General features: G+C 38.7%; 1 pseudogene; it reads left to right on the top strand.

Annotated features, from left to right (window-relative positions):
- The first annotated feature begins 3471 nt into the window (after positions 1–3471).
- The window catches only part of LOC102661621 (uncharacterized), a 34159-nt pseudogene continuing 23974 nt past the window's right edge, over positions 3472–13656 (top strand).

Raw genomic sequence — 13656 nt, 5'->3', positions numbered from 1 at the left:
TTGGAAAGAGGACTCCCTCGAAAATCAACAGTGTGAGAATATTTATGAATGGGGTCCACTCGCCTTTTTCTGCCAAGATTCTTGCTTTTACCTCCAAATATTTTCTCGGTATTCCGACCACCCCATTTTCGACTTGCCTTTGGCGGTCTAATTCCTGCGCCGAGATTTGGACTTTTTTAGAAATTCTGGCCAACGAGGGGTAGAACCCTGAGAAGAGGTATGATTTCCTTCCCCCTAGAGGACATCCTAGGATCTCTTCAAATTCTTCCACCATTGGTGATAGCTGGAAGTCCCCAAAGATGAAGCACCTCAACGGCTGATCATAATACTGGGCGAGGGAGGCAATTGGTTCCATGGAGACTTCTACCCTAGCTAGGTCCCAAAATGCTTATCATAGGCTTTGCGGAAGGCTTGCCGTTGAAGTTGACCCATTAATTGCCCCAACTTTCGTAAACTGGTGACCTCTAAGCTCTTGATTTTGACTTGATAAAACCTCTTTTTAAGCGAAGGCTTTTGACTTGATCCCATGTTTTACTAAAGTGAAATAAAATCTAGTGCGAATCAAAACTCCGACATCTATCATGGGTGGAATGGATGAATGCATGAAGGAATGCATATGACACGGATGCAATCTAGGAATGCGGGGGTCCGGGGAATTTGTCCCCTTCTTAGATGCGACGTCTAGGGGTAGCGAAATGCCCCAATGCACGTTTTTAAGAAGGCGACACGGACCCTCCATTGGTTTGTTTACAGTAGGGATCAAGACAGAACCCATATGCAATGCCTATGCAAAAGACACAATGCGGGAATGTGCACAGTATGACAATATTTACCGAACATAAGCAAAAGGGTATATGATACTCATGCATGGCAGTGTGAAAAATGGCACGCAGCGTGTTTGCTTCGTGCCCCTATTTAAGGGACCTATAAGGGAGAGAACTAACTAGGCTTTTAGCAATAATCCCCAAGGTAGTCATATCTCTCTTGATGGTTTCTAGAGGTATCATCCCCTTTGAAGAACATATTGTAGCAGTAGGGACTACTAGCAACAATAGGTTTTCAAAGAGAAAAGCTCTAGATGAGGGTTCACTGTAATCAAGCAAGTCGGAGACCTAGCATGATCACAGATTCACCTCCACTCCTTATGCTCCCATGAACCCGGGTATAGGGCCCTTTTTCACTCACAGTGTGTGCAAATAGTGTTGGTGTTTGTGTGCATCAAATGAATAAATATTTACCTCATGCATACGTTCTAAAACACACTAAAAGCAACAAAAAGTTTATACACACAAGAACATAAGACAAATAAAGGGAAACCAACAAAGGAGAAAGTCATGATAAAACATTGCACAAGATTAAACGGCCTAACTCTCTAAAAACAGTCCCCAGTGGAGTCGCCAACTGTCGCAACCTACCCTTCGGCGGGAGGGCGACGCGTGACTCGCGGGATGCGTGTTCCACGAAAGGAATACGCGCGGAGTCGCCACCAACGTTTATTTGAGGAAAACGTCGGAAAAACCGGAAAAGACGCGATCTACGAACTTTTAAGTGAAAGGTTCGGGAGTTGTATTTACGTACGGGGAAGGTATTAGCACCCCACACGTCCGTCCCAAGGGACGGCAGCCTTTAATCGAATGTGCAAACATGACTTTGATTTTTATGTTCCCTTTTATGTTCTTATATCCTTTATACCCTTTTTATATTTTTCCTTTTTTGTGGTCGACAAGGGTGTTTCCCTTTGCTCCTACGTATTCCTCAATTTGGGATGAGAAAATCAGACCTACGTAGTTCTTTTTTATCAAATGATTCTTTTTTACTTAAGTGGTGATCATTTTAAGGCGTTGGACCTTAAAAATGATCCATCTTACTTGGTGAGAAATTGAAATGACAAACTTCAAAAGCCTATTTTTGTGGACGAGCTTGACTAGGCGAGTTAATTTTAGCCTTAGTTTCACCTTAGTTATTAATCAATTCGATTAAGAATGAGAAATCCCAAAGAGAAAACGTCCGATTGATTTTCCGCTTTATTTTACTAAAAAGATATTTTTTTTTTTTTGATTATTATATTATTTTTACCTCTTTTTTTGATTTCCAACGTGGTTACGGCACGACCGAACGGTCGGAATTTATTTTAACCGAAGTTAACGGATAATACAATTCAAACGTTCGGTGGAAATTTGTTTTATTTTTAAGTTAAGCGAGAAACGACTTAAGTAAAATGGCTTAAGCATGTCAACAGGGGGTATAAAAAGTAAACAAAATGAGAATCAAAATGCACGAAACACAATGTGGACCACTACGGGTGCATAGAATGAATCGAAAAGCTTGGTTCGAGGTACTTACCCGTTGAAGATCGAAGAACGATGAAGAACGAATGAAGAACGTCGGAGAACGGTTGAAAGCTTTGCGAGATTCCTCACGGAAAACGTTACGGAAACGTTTCGGAAGCGCCTCGGCTTAGATTTTCTTCACGGAAACAATTTTTCCAAGCAAATTCCAAAGAGAGAGAAGTGCCTAAAGGGCTGGGATCCTTTTCTTCTTCATTTTCTCCCCTATTTATAGCAAAATAGGGGAGATGCTTGCCGCCCAGCTCGCCCAGGCGAGCTCAGCTCGCCCAGGCGAGCAGGGTTGCTTCCTCCAGAAGCAACCGCCTTCTGGAGGAATCTTCTGGAGGGCCCAAATGGGCCTGGGTGCTATTTGCACCCCCATTTTTACTAAGTTCACCCCCTCTGCTGTTTTTTTGGTGATTCTTTTTTCGTAAAGTTACGGAAACTTACGAATTTCATAACGATACTTGTTTTCTTTCCGTAATGTTGCGAAACCTTACGGATTACGTAATCATCCCTTTTTTGACTTACGGAATGTTACGAAACCTCACTTAATTATGCAACGACGCTTCCTTTTGATTTCCGGTGTGTCACGGAAACTTATGGATTGTGCATCAATATTTTTTGGTTTTCCGGCATGTCCTGAAATTTCACAAATTGCCTAATGATGGGTGCCAAGCACCTCACGAGGACCAAAGAATGGTCGCACGTCATCGAGCAAAGGTCCCCGGACGAAATTAGGGTATGACAGAGGGATACTTCCTCTCCTTCTGTAACTCACCAATGAGATCTTATTCACACTGTTCTTCTTCATTGAGTACTTGCTCTTCCACCGTTGGTGCGACAAGATTCGCAACCACACCCCTCTCCACGTTGTCACTCTCTCCAAGATCGATCTCCCTCATTACCTCTTTCATTTACTTCCTCGGCTTCTTCGACATCGACTCCGTCTAGTCCTTCATCTCACGTGCCTCCAACGATGTTTAGGACCTCAACGACGCGATTACAGATTCTCCCTCTCCCTCGCTCAAAACTACCAAATTGCCCTCATGCATGGTGCTGCAATGCCTGACGGGGCAATCGCTTGAGGGCCTATAGCTAGAGAGGTTTGACTATGACTCCATTTTAGGGCAGTGCTACAAAAATGCCAGTAGGGTATGTGCAGATTGTAGTAGGGGTGACAGGTTCGTTGTTGTTGGATGAATTCGAATACACTATGTCGATTGCCACCATGTAAGGGTGCCTCGTGGCGAGTACCAATAGATTCTCGCCAATAGTGTGGGGCCAATAGTGTGGTTTTGAGGGATTGCATGTCGAGGGCACCTACTAGATTCTCCACTGCCAAGAGAGCTGCATAGTTGAAGCTTTTCTTGGAGGATCCTCTCAATTTTGATACTTTTGTTACTTGTTTTTATTGGACAAGTGGCCTGAATAACTTAAGAGCGAGGGGTGAATTAAGTCTTACAAAATTCCCACTAACAAGTTTTATTCCCCTTTTAAATGATATATGATAGGCTCAAAATGCAGAAGAAGAAGCAACAATCAATTTAATAATGTTTTTTAAACGTGAAAGACTAAATTGATTGCAATAAAATAAATAAGAGAATAGAAGAGAAAAATGAAAACTCGATTTATACTGGTTCGACCACTTCCCGTGCCTACGTCCAGTCCTCAAGCAACCCACTTGAGATTTTTCACTATCTCTGTAAATCCTTTATTGAACACACCTTGGGATCGTCACCCTTGTGTTCAAGATTCTCCAAGAGACAGCTTGTCTCTTGATTACAATTCTCACAATCCAAGAGACAACTAGTCTCTTGATTACAACTGACTTTCTGAGATGAACAGAAAGATTTCTCTCCTTTAGAGTGGATGATACAAATTGAAGATTCTAGAGGAATTTCTCTCTTTTAGATATGATAATACAATTTGAAGTTCCTGGATGAATTCTCAATAGATTTAGAAGTGTTTGCCCAAGAGTTGTTGAGAGAGCATTTGGCAATAAGTTCTCTTAGAATATCTCTCTCTTGCTTTTTGAAGTCAGATACACATATATATAGGCCCATCGTGCCTTTTCAAAATGGTTTGAAGAAATGTGTCTTTTCAAAAAGCTTTTTCTGAAATTCTTCACTGGTAATCGACTACACAGTTATATTTTGAAGGGTCATGTCTTTTCAAAGTGTCGTTGCTAGTAATCAATTACAAACATCTAGTAATTGATTACATGATTCAAAATTCAAATTCAAAACCCTTTTTAAAAGTTTTTTTTTCAAAATTGTCTTCTGGTAATCGATTACGCTGCCTGGTAATTGATTACCAGAGCCTTGATCTCTTGGAAACACTTTGTTTTAAGGCAAAAGCTTGATCTTGAATAATCTCGAAGCAATGCTTGTTTGTTGAAGCAACCTTGTATTAATCTTGAAGCAATGCTTAACCTTTGAATGTTTGTTGAAGTAATCTTGAAAGCAACTTTGTTTGATTATTCTTTGGCATCATCAAAATCATGTATTCATACATTCACAGTTTTCAACATGTTATCTTTTCAAAACTCTTTAATGTGTCAAAAATCAATTCTAACTCACAAAATCATGGTGATACCATGGAGAATGGAAGGAAATATTTGTTGCTTTACCTTCACCATGAAAAAATTTGATTATTTCTCGCTATGAATCTAATCCAAGCACACTATTAATCATTTAAGAGTCGGTATCATGTTGATTAAAGTCATGTTTGGATTCTTGTTATATTAGATAAAATCATGTGGAGGTTCCAACTAATTTTATTTTCTTAGGTAAATTGTTCATGTTTTTGGTTGCATGTTGAAGAATTAATTAATTCTAGGTCCAAATTCAATTTTGAGTTGAATATAAAAACAGTCAAGCATAAAATCACTTCACTTTAAAATTAATTTTTAACTGAAATTAATTTTGCAAAACTAATTTTCTTTTTTCTACATTAGCTTCACTCAAACACAGACTAAGTGAATTACAACTATTCATCTGCAGGTCTCCACGAGAAATAAAATATAATTTGTAGATATGTTGTATGGTAAAAAATCATATTAATCTTTGTATGACAGACCTTGAATTTGGTTTGAAATTTTAAATACATAGTTATACATTATAAATTTGAGTTTATAAAAATGTAAGTAAATATATATTATAAACTTTAGATTTTAAGTATCTTGTTAGATAAGATTCATGTTAGACCCCTTTCTGCATTAACATATTATAGACTATGTATATGATTAAAAATTATGAAATCAAGGAAACAAATATGTTTAACGTACTCAAGCTTTCTGAGCTTTTACTAACACACACTGTTTTATTGTTTTTATTTTGTAATCAAATTTCTGGTTGTAACAATTTATTTCCTTTTTCTATGTGGTTGTTTTCATCTAATCTCATTACTTTGGATTTTGTTAGGAGAGTCTGTTGTAAAACATTATTTAGATATTAAGATTCATGTGTAACATCATTGTTTTAACAGTAGTTGTATGGGCAGGGTAGATCAAGTTTCAAGATGAAACAATTGCCTTTTTTGGAAGTTTTGTGCACAATAATGTTATTCATTGTGTATAGAACTACAAAGTATCATTATCACCAAGTTGAAAGGCTTGCCATGAGGTATAATACATGATATTTTGATTTGGAGTTAAGACCATTATGGTCGAGAAGTAGCTTAAGATCAAAGGTCAGAATTTTTGCATTATTCTTCTGTATTTGGTTTTATTGAAACTGTCAAAAGATAAGTTAAATTTGGGAATTTGTAATGATTGTTTGGGGTTGTTTATTTGCAGGTTGTTTACTCTAACTCTAACTTACTGGCAGTTCCAGTTGGTATTAACAAAAGCAAAATGTTGATGGTATGGTGCCAAAGGTATTTTTGATGGTTGCTTAGATTATTCAAATTATTTGAATCGACATTCTTTAACTAATTTCATTTATTCCAGTTTCTTCGAGAAAACTCCACAATTATTTTATTCCATTATGATGGCAATGTGGACAGATGGTGGAATCTTGATTGGAGTAGCAAGACCATATGCATTGTTGCTAAGCATGGGACCAACCACTCTGATGTCTTTTTTTTTGTGTCTGAAGTATGTTCATTAGAGGGAGTTTGCTTTAATTATTTAGAGAAAACTATAATGATAAATAAATGGGGTATACTATATCTTCATTAAGTAAATGGTTTTTTGAAAACAAAAAATGTCTCTTTGACTGAGGATGAGTCAGTTAGGCTATGTAAATGCCAAGGAAAGTTCGTAAACATTGTGGCTGCTCTCAATGTATTAAAATTAAAGTCTTAATTATTTTTCTCTTTCCATTTTTGTATTTGGAACCACCACTAAAATGAAAAATGTATTAGATAACAATATCATGTTAAGGCCTAGGAAAGGCTATTGGATTGGGAATCTTCTGGTTATATATGATGAATTGGGCAATGTATCACTGTTTCACCCTAGGCTCTTTTAACTTGGCTTTGTTATGGTATTTGTATTCAGTGTGTTGTAACTCTGTGCACATCAGACTACAGGTCCTCTTGTGATAGTTTCCCAAGTTTTGTAGTTTTATTTCTAATTTTATATTTATATGCATGCATACTCACTTATATATGTAGTTGATTTTTTTTTTCAAACTTACATATTAATTCGTGAGTTCTTTGTCTGGTGGTTTTCAAAAAGATTTCTACATCCATATATAGTCTCTATTTATGATTATATCTTTCTCTGGGATGAGGATCTAGTTGTAGAGCATTTTTCACTTTCAAAGTATTAAGTATGTGTTAGTCGTCTTATACGACTAACTTTTGTTTAGAAAACATTTTCCAAAACTTGTATAGTTTCCCCAATTTATGGTTATTTTGTAGTGATTTTGTAAATAAATCTTGTTTTATTGTTAAAGTTGTCTCTAGAATATTTCCATTGGATTTAATGATGAAATATGTGCAATTTCAGGTGAAAAAGAGGCTAAGTCATGAAGTGCTAAAAGTGACAGTTGAGCTTAGCTCATCAGTTGGGCTAAGCACAGCTTCAGCACGACAGAAGAATCTGGCAGAGCATCAATATCAAGGTCATGCGCTAAGCGCGAGATTAGTGCTCTAAGCGTAGCAGTTGTCTTCAGCCAGGCTCAGCGCACGACTGACGCTAAGCTCAAATCCACTTACTCGTGCTAAGCGCGAGGGTGGCGCTAAGCGCAATGTCGCGGATTCAGAGCCTATTTAAAGCCTGTCTTGTGCAGAATTAGGGTACAACAGATTTGACACCCAAAAGGAGAAGATTTGCGCAGAATTCTAGAGCACACCACTATGCCTATTTAAGGAAAAGAGCTCTGGAGGCAGCAAGAAGAGCATCTTTTGTAGAGATACCTAGGTTGTTAATCTCATTATTGTTAGGGTTTTTCTATAATGGGTTGCTAAACACCCTTGTTGGGGATTTCTAAAGAACAACTGATGTAATTACTTTAATATCTAATTGATTGTGTTTCTTGTGTTTAATGCTTCTTTTAGTGCTTAAATTCTGTATGCTCTTGGTCTGATCAACCATTTGTTTGCCTGGTTAGGTGACTCTAGCATTGGGAAATGTATTGTTGCCTTAGAACTTGAATGAAGTAGGATTTAAACTTAGTCTTGAATGAGGGATCTGCGGATTAAGTTTTGGTTTTAAATATGTTGTCACAATAGTGTTGTTTGGTCTAAGTCTAGTCCAACAAGAGGGATCTAAGGACAAAACTTAGGCTAAATTAGTCTAAACTTTCGTAAGCTATTTAAGCTAAGTCTAGTCCAACAAGAGGGATCTGAGGGCGAAGCTTAGTTTAAGTTAGTCTAAACCTAGGAGGGCTGTCTAAATTAAACTTAGTCCAACAAGAGGGATCGGAAGACGAAGCTTAGATTGATTCAGTCTAACTAGGGATCGAGGTTTTGTAATTTAGGCTACAACATAGAACACTAAAGCATGATTGATTTGAGAAACATCTTTATATACATCAGCTGGTTCGTTAGAAAGACCCAACATCTTTACCCACTACTGTCAATCTTACTTGCATTTTTTACTATTTTTAGCCTAGACTTAGTTTAATTCTATTCTAAATCATCAATTATCAATGTTTCTTTCAAAAATGCCTTATTTTTTAATTTAACCCTGTCTAAGACTAGTTCCCTAAGTTTGATACTCGGATTAATTCATTTTAATTTTAAATACTTGACGATCCGGTGCGCTTTCCGGCAAACCGGATTTCCCTTGAACATATTTGCATAAAGAGAAAGTGGAACAAAAAGTAACTGCAGGGGAAATCCAACAAAGTATTTATGGTGTTGTTGCTGGGGAACTATATTCAAGAAGATTTTGGTTCAGTTTTACAACATTGCTTTATATTTTTCTCTTTGATTCATTGGTTCTTTTTGTTCATATTTTAGTTACCGTATATTCAATGTTCTTTTGAACTGGATAATTGTTGTTCTATTTTCTTTTATACAAAGAAGATCTACTGTAGGTGATTTGATTCCCATTGATTTGGAAATTAATGCCACTTGTAGAAGGTGTAATTCAGAGAGAATCAGAAAATTTTTGCAGGATTTAGAAGCAGCAGCAACTCTTGAAGAAGAACCTCAATCTTCCGAGGCATCTTCTAGTTTTTCTATTGCAGGGCATTCTCATATAGAACCTGTTGAAGACCCAATTATGGTTGAAGAGCCAAGAAGAGTAACCCTGGAGGATTATTCAAGTTCTACTATGCCACAATTTTTCACTAGTATTGCACAACCAAAAGTTCAAGCTCAGACAATTACATATCCTTCTTCTTTGATACAGCTGATTCAAAATAATATGTTTCATGGTCTACCCAATGAAGACCCTTATGCTCACTTAGCCACCTATATAGAGATATGCAATACTATTAGGTTGGCGGGTGTGCCTGCGGATGCAATCAGGTTGAGTCTATTCTTATTTTCTTTATCTGGAGAAGCTAAGAGATGGCTTCATTCTTTTAAAGGAAACAGTCTGAAGTCATGGGATGAAGTAGTAGAAAAGTTCTTGAAGAAGTACTTTCCTGAATCAGCTGCCATCTCATTTTCCACTAGTTTCCAGATGAATTCTTGAGTGAGGGACTTGAAAGATTCAGAGGTTTATTGCGGAAGACTCCCACTCACGGTTTTTAGAACCAATACAGCTCAACATATTCATAGATGGGTTGAGGCCACAATCTTAGCAGCTCTTGGATGCTTCAGATGGGGGTAAGATCAAAATGAAGACCCCCAACGAAGCAATGGACTTAATTGAATGCATGGCTGCTAGTGACATTGCCATTTTGAGAGACCAAGCCCACATTCCTACCAAGAAGAGTTTATTGGAGCTAACCTCACAGGACGCTCTGTTGGCACAAAACAAGTTGATGTCCAAGCAACTAGAGACATTAACAGAAACACTCAGGAAGTTGCCAACTCAGCTTCATTCTGCATAAACTTCACATTCTTCTATTTTGCAGGTTGCAGGATGTACAATTTGTGCTGGAGCTCATGAATCTGGATGTTGTATCCCTAATGAAGAGCAAATTGCACATGAAGTTAATTATATGGGGAATCAGCCCAAAGGCAATTTCAATACAAGTGGATTTCTAGGATTTCAAAATAACCAACAATATCAATAGCAGAGACAGTGGAAAAATCACCCTGGTAACCAATTCAACAAAGACCAGGGTGGTTCATCTACAAGGCCACAACAGCAGATGCCAAGTCTCTATGACTGAACCACAAAGCTGGAAGAGACTCTAGCTCAATTCATGCAAGTGTCAATGTCTAACGAAAAGAGCACCAAGTCTGCAATTAAGAATCTGGAAGTCCAGGCGGGCCAGCTTGCAAAACAATTAGCTGAAAGACCATCCAACAGCTTTACAACAAACACAGAGAAAAATCCTAAAGAAGAGTGCAAGGTTGTGGTGACTAGGAGCAAAATGGTGATTCAAGCAAAGTAGAGCTGATTAGAAGGTGGAGGGATTTAAACAACAACTGGCTGATGAGTTGGCGCTGGAACTGGTTGATGATTTAGTTGAACTTGAAGAAATTGTTGAGGAAGAAGAAGGTGATGAAGAATGAGAGACACCAATAAGAGACTGTCAAGAGAAAATAAAGAAGAAGGAAGAAAAAGAAAAAGAAAAAGAAGAAGAAATAAAAGAAAAAGAAAAAAAAGAAAAAAAGTTGAAAAATGAAAAACAAAAAGAGAAGGTTGTTGAGACTAAAAAGAAGAAGGGCAAGAGTGAGGCTAACTTAGAAAGGAAGAAAGAGGCTACTCCTATTGAATGCAAGGAGGTACCTTATCCGTTGGTACCCTCCCGAAAAGATAAAGAGCGACATTTGGCCAGATTTCTTGATATCTTCAAGAAACTAGAAATTACTTTGCCATTTGGAGAAGCACTTCAGCAAATGCCCCTCTATGCCTAATTTTTGAAGGATATGTTAACCAAAAAGAATCGGTACATCCATAGTGACAGAATTGTTGTGGAAGGTAACTGTAGTGTTGTGATTCAACGCATTCTTCCACCCAAGCACAAAGATCCTGGAGTTGTCACGATACCATGTTTTATTGGTGAGGTAGTTGTAGGAAAAGCTCTCATAGACTTGGGAGCTAGTATCAATTTAATGCCTCTTTCCATGTGCTGGCAACTTGGAGAGATAGAGATAATGCCTACACGCATGACCCTCCAGTTAGTTGACCGCTCCATCAAAAGGCCATATGGAGTCATTGAAGATGTTTTGGTGAAGGTTAAACACCTTTTATTTCCAGCTGATTTCGTTGTCATATGGAGTCATTCTTGGCCGCCTATTCATGTCTACTGCAAGTTGCATGGTAGACATGGGGAAGAAGATGTTGCTGATGGGCGTAGAAGATCAGAAGATCAGCTTTCATTTGTTCCATGAGGACAAAGATCCACCTAGCCAAAATGTCTATCTTAAAGTACATGTGATGGAGGAAAGGAGACCTGAGAAGAAGGTCCTTGAAGTAGGAACTCTGTTGGATCCTGGATAACAGGACGATGCATCAAGCTAGTGACGTTAAAAGAGCGCTTACTGGGAGGCATCCCAGCTTTTCTTTCCCTTTTCTATTTTTCATTCTTATCTCTTGCATGTAATTAGGATACCTTGCTTGTGATTGTGATTAATTTCAGCTTGTTTAGTAATGAACAAGGGGTTTTGAGCTTGTTTGAAGAGATAGACAGAAAAAGAATTAGAAAATTCTTGCAATTGTCTATCTGCTATGTGCAGACCATGCGCTAAGCGCTCAGTCTTCACGCATTAAGTTGAGCTTGCTCGTGCTAAGCGCATCGACCCCTGATTGGTTGGCTGAATAGTTCAGCTATGCGCACATCACTGCGCTAAGCCCCACATCTTCATGGTAATTGAACCTTAACCAGTGGGCTTAGCATGGATGATGCACTAAGCACCACTTCTTCTCTAGAAAAAATTTATTGTAGCAGTGCTAAGCGTGCTATCTTGTGCTAAGCCCCAGATCCATTCTGTAACTTGAGTTTTTAAGCTGGGCTTAGCAGGGCAGGAAGCGCTAAGCGCCAATCTCTTACGAGTTTTGAATTCTTGGAAGTGCGCTTAGCGTGCCTGTTGCGCTAAGCCTGAACTACTCTTTGTAAGTTGAAGCTTGATGGTATGCTAAGCCTCACATCTCAGGCTAAGCACATATTGCAGAAAAATTTTGTGTTGCAGAAAGCGCTAAGCCCAGCCTGCTGTGCTAAGCCCCAAATGCTCACGGGACTTTACAACTTCAAGTTGGGCTTAGCGCGAGGCTAGGCTAAGCGCTTGGGTTTTAAACTCAAACGTCACGTGGGCACGCTAAGTGCAGCTCTACGCTAAGCACGCCATACAAATTTCAATTTTTAAAAATCAATGGCAGAGGCACTTTAGGTGCTACCTTTGAACCGAAACCTCTGCACCTTCCTAACCTTGAGCAAGTGTGTATTTTTGCTGCTTGCGTATTGCTTGTCTGCATCCTCTTTGCTTCATTTTGAGAACAATCCAAGTAAATGGATACATTTCCATTTTCATTTTCCATTCTTCAAACCTTAGCATACATGACTTCTTGTTTTCTTAGTTGTATGTTATTAGGTTAAGGTTATTAGTTTTAGGGTTAGTCAATGTAGGATTTTAGGTAGCATAGAAGCCCATTAAGGGCAATGTGGCTGAAAGGGTTGAAGACCCCTGTGGTTGTATTTGGAAATCGTGATGAATGTGCTAAGCGCGCCTGTTGCACTTAGTCGGTTCATCGCAACTATTAAAATTTTGGATTTCTAGATGAACGCGCTAAACGGACCATGTCGCGCAAAGCGTGTTCATCCCTGATGATAAACATAAGTGATGAGCCCACTAGGAACGTCTGTGCACTAAGCGAGACTAGTGTTCAGACATTAAGAATTTGAGAATTTTTGTTCAGCGCTAAGCCTAACCTGTCAGGCTAAGCACCACTTTGCTTCTGTAAGTTTTCCTCTGAATAAGGCCAAGCGCGTCTATGCGCTAAGCCCTTGTTATGTGTTGAGCTAAGCTCCCTTTTGTGCTAAGCTCAACTCTCTCACTATCTTTTAAGTTTTTGTAGTTAGGCTAAGCGCGCCCGGTGCGCTAAGTCTGAGTGTCATTCTGATGAGCCTGAGCTAAGCGCGCCATGCTGCGCTAAGCTCCAACTCTCTTTAGTTTTGAAAATTGTAGACTTAGGGTAAGCTCGGTTGTTGCGCTAAGCTTAATCTGCAAAAAAAATATTTTTTGTGTCTTCAGGCTAAGCGCTAGTCTATTGCACTTAGTGCCTGAGTAAAATTTCATAAGGCGCACTAAGCTCAGCCTACTGCGCTAAGTGCCCAGTCAAAATTTCAGTTTTATTTTTATGTTTTTGTGAAAATAACCTGTGCTAATCTCTTGTGTTTTGTCTTATATTTTACAGATGGCATCTAAGAAAAGGAAGGCTTCTTCTACACCTACCCAGGCCAGATATGACAGATCCAGGTTCATCTCAGGAAGCTTGGGAGAGATATACAGATATTGTGGTGCCTAGGAAACTACTACCGGATAGGAATGTGGTAGTTTATTACACTAAGTTTGATGAGTTCAAGGAGGAACTCGAGAGAAGACACTGGGATGAGAAGTTGACTGATTTTGCTAACAACAACATGGACATTGCTATTGTCAAGGAATTTTACGCCAACCTCTATGACCCCAAGGATAAACCACCTAAGCAGGTGAGGGTGAGAGGTCATCTAGTGAAATTTGATGAGGATACCTTGAACACATTCCTGAAGACCGTAGTGATTCTAGAAGAAGGGGAAATTTTGTGTTCTTTTTC

The sequence above is a fragment of the Glycine max genome, chromosome 5 (assembly GCF_000004515.6).
Source record: "Glycine max cultivar Williams 82 chromosome 5, Glycine_max_v4.0, whole genome shotgun sequence".
Classification (NCBI taxonomy): domain Eukaryota; kingdom Viridiplantae; phylum Streptophyta; class Magnoliopsida; order Fabales; family Fabaceae; genus Glycine; species Glycine max.
The sequence above is the reverse complement of the archived record's forward strand: the minus strand, read 5'-3'. Positions and strand labels throughout refer to the sequence as shown.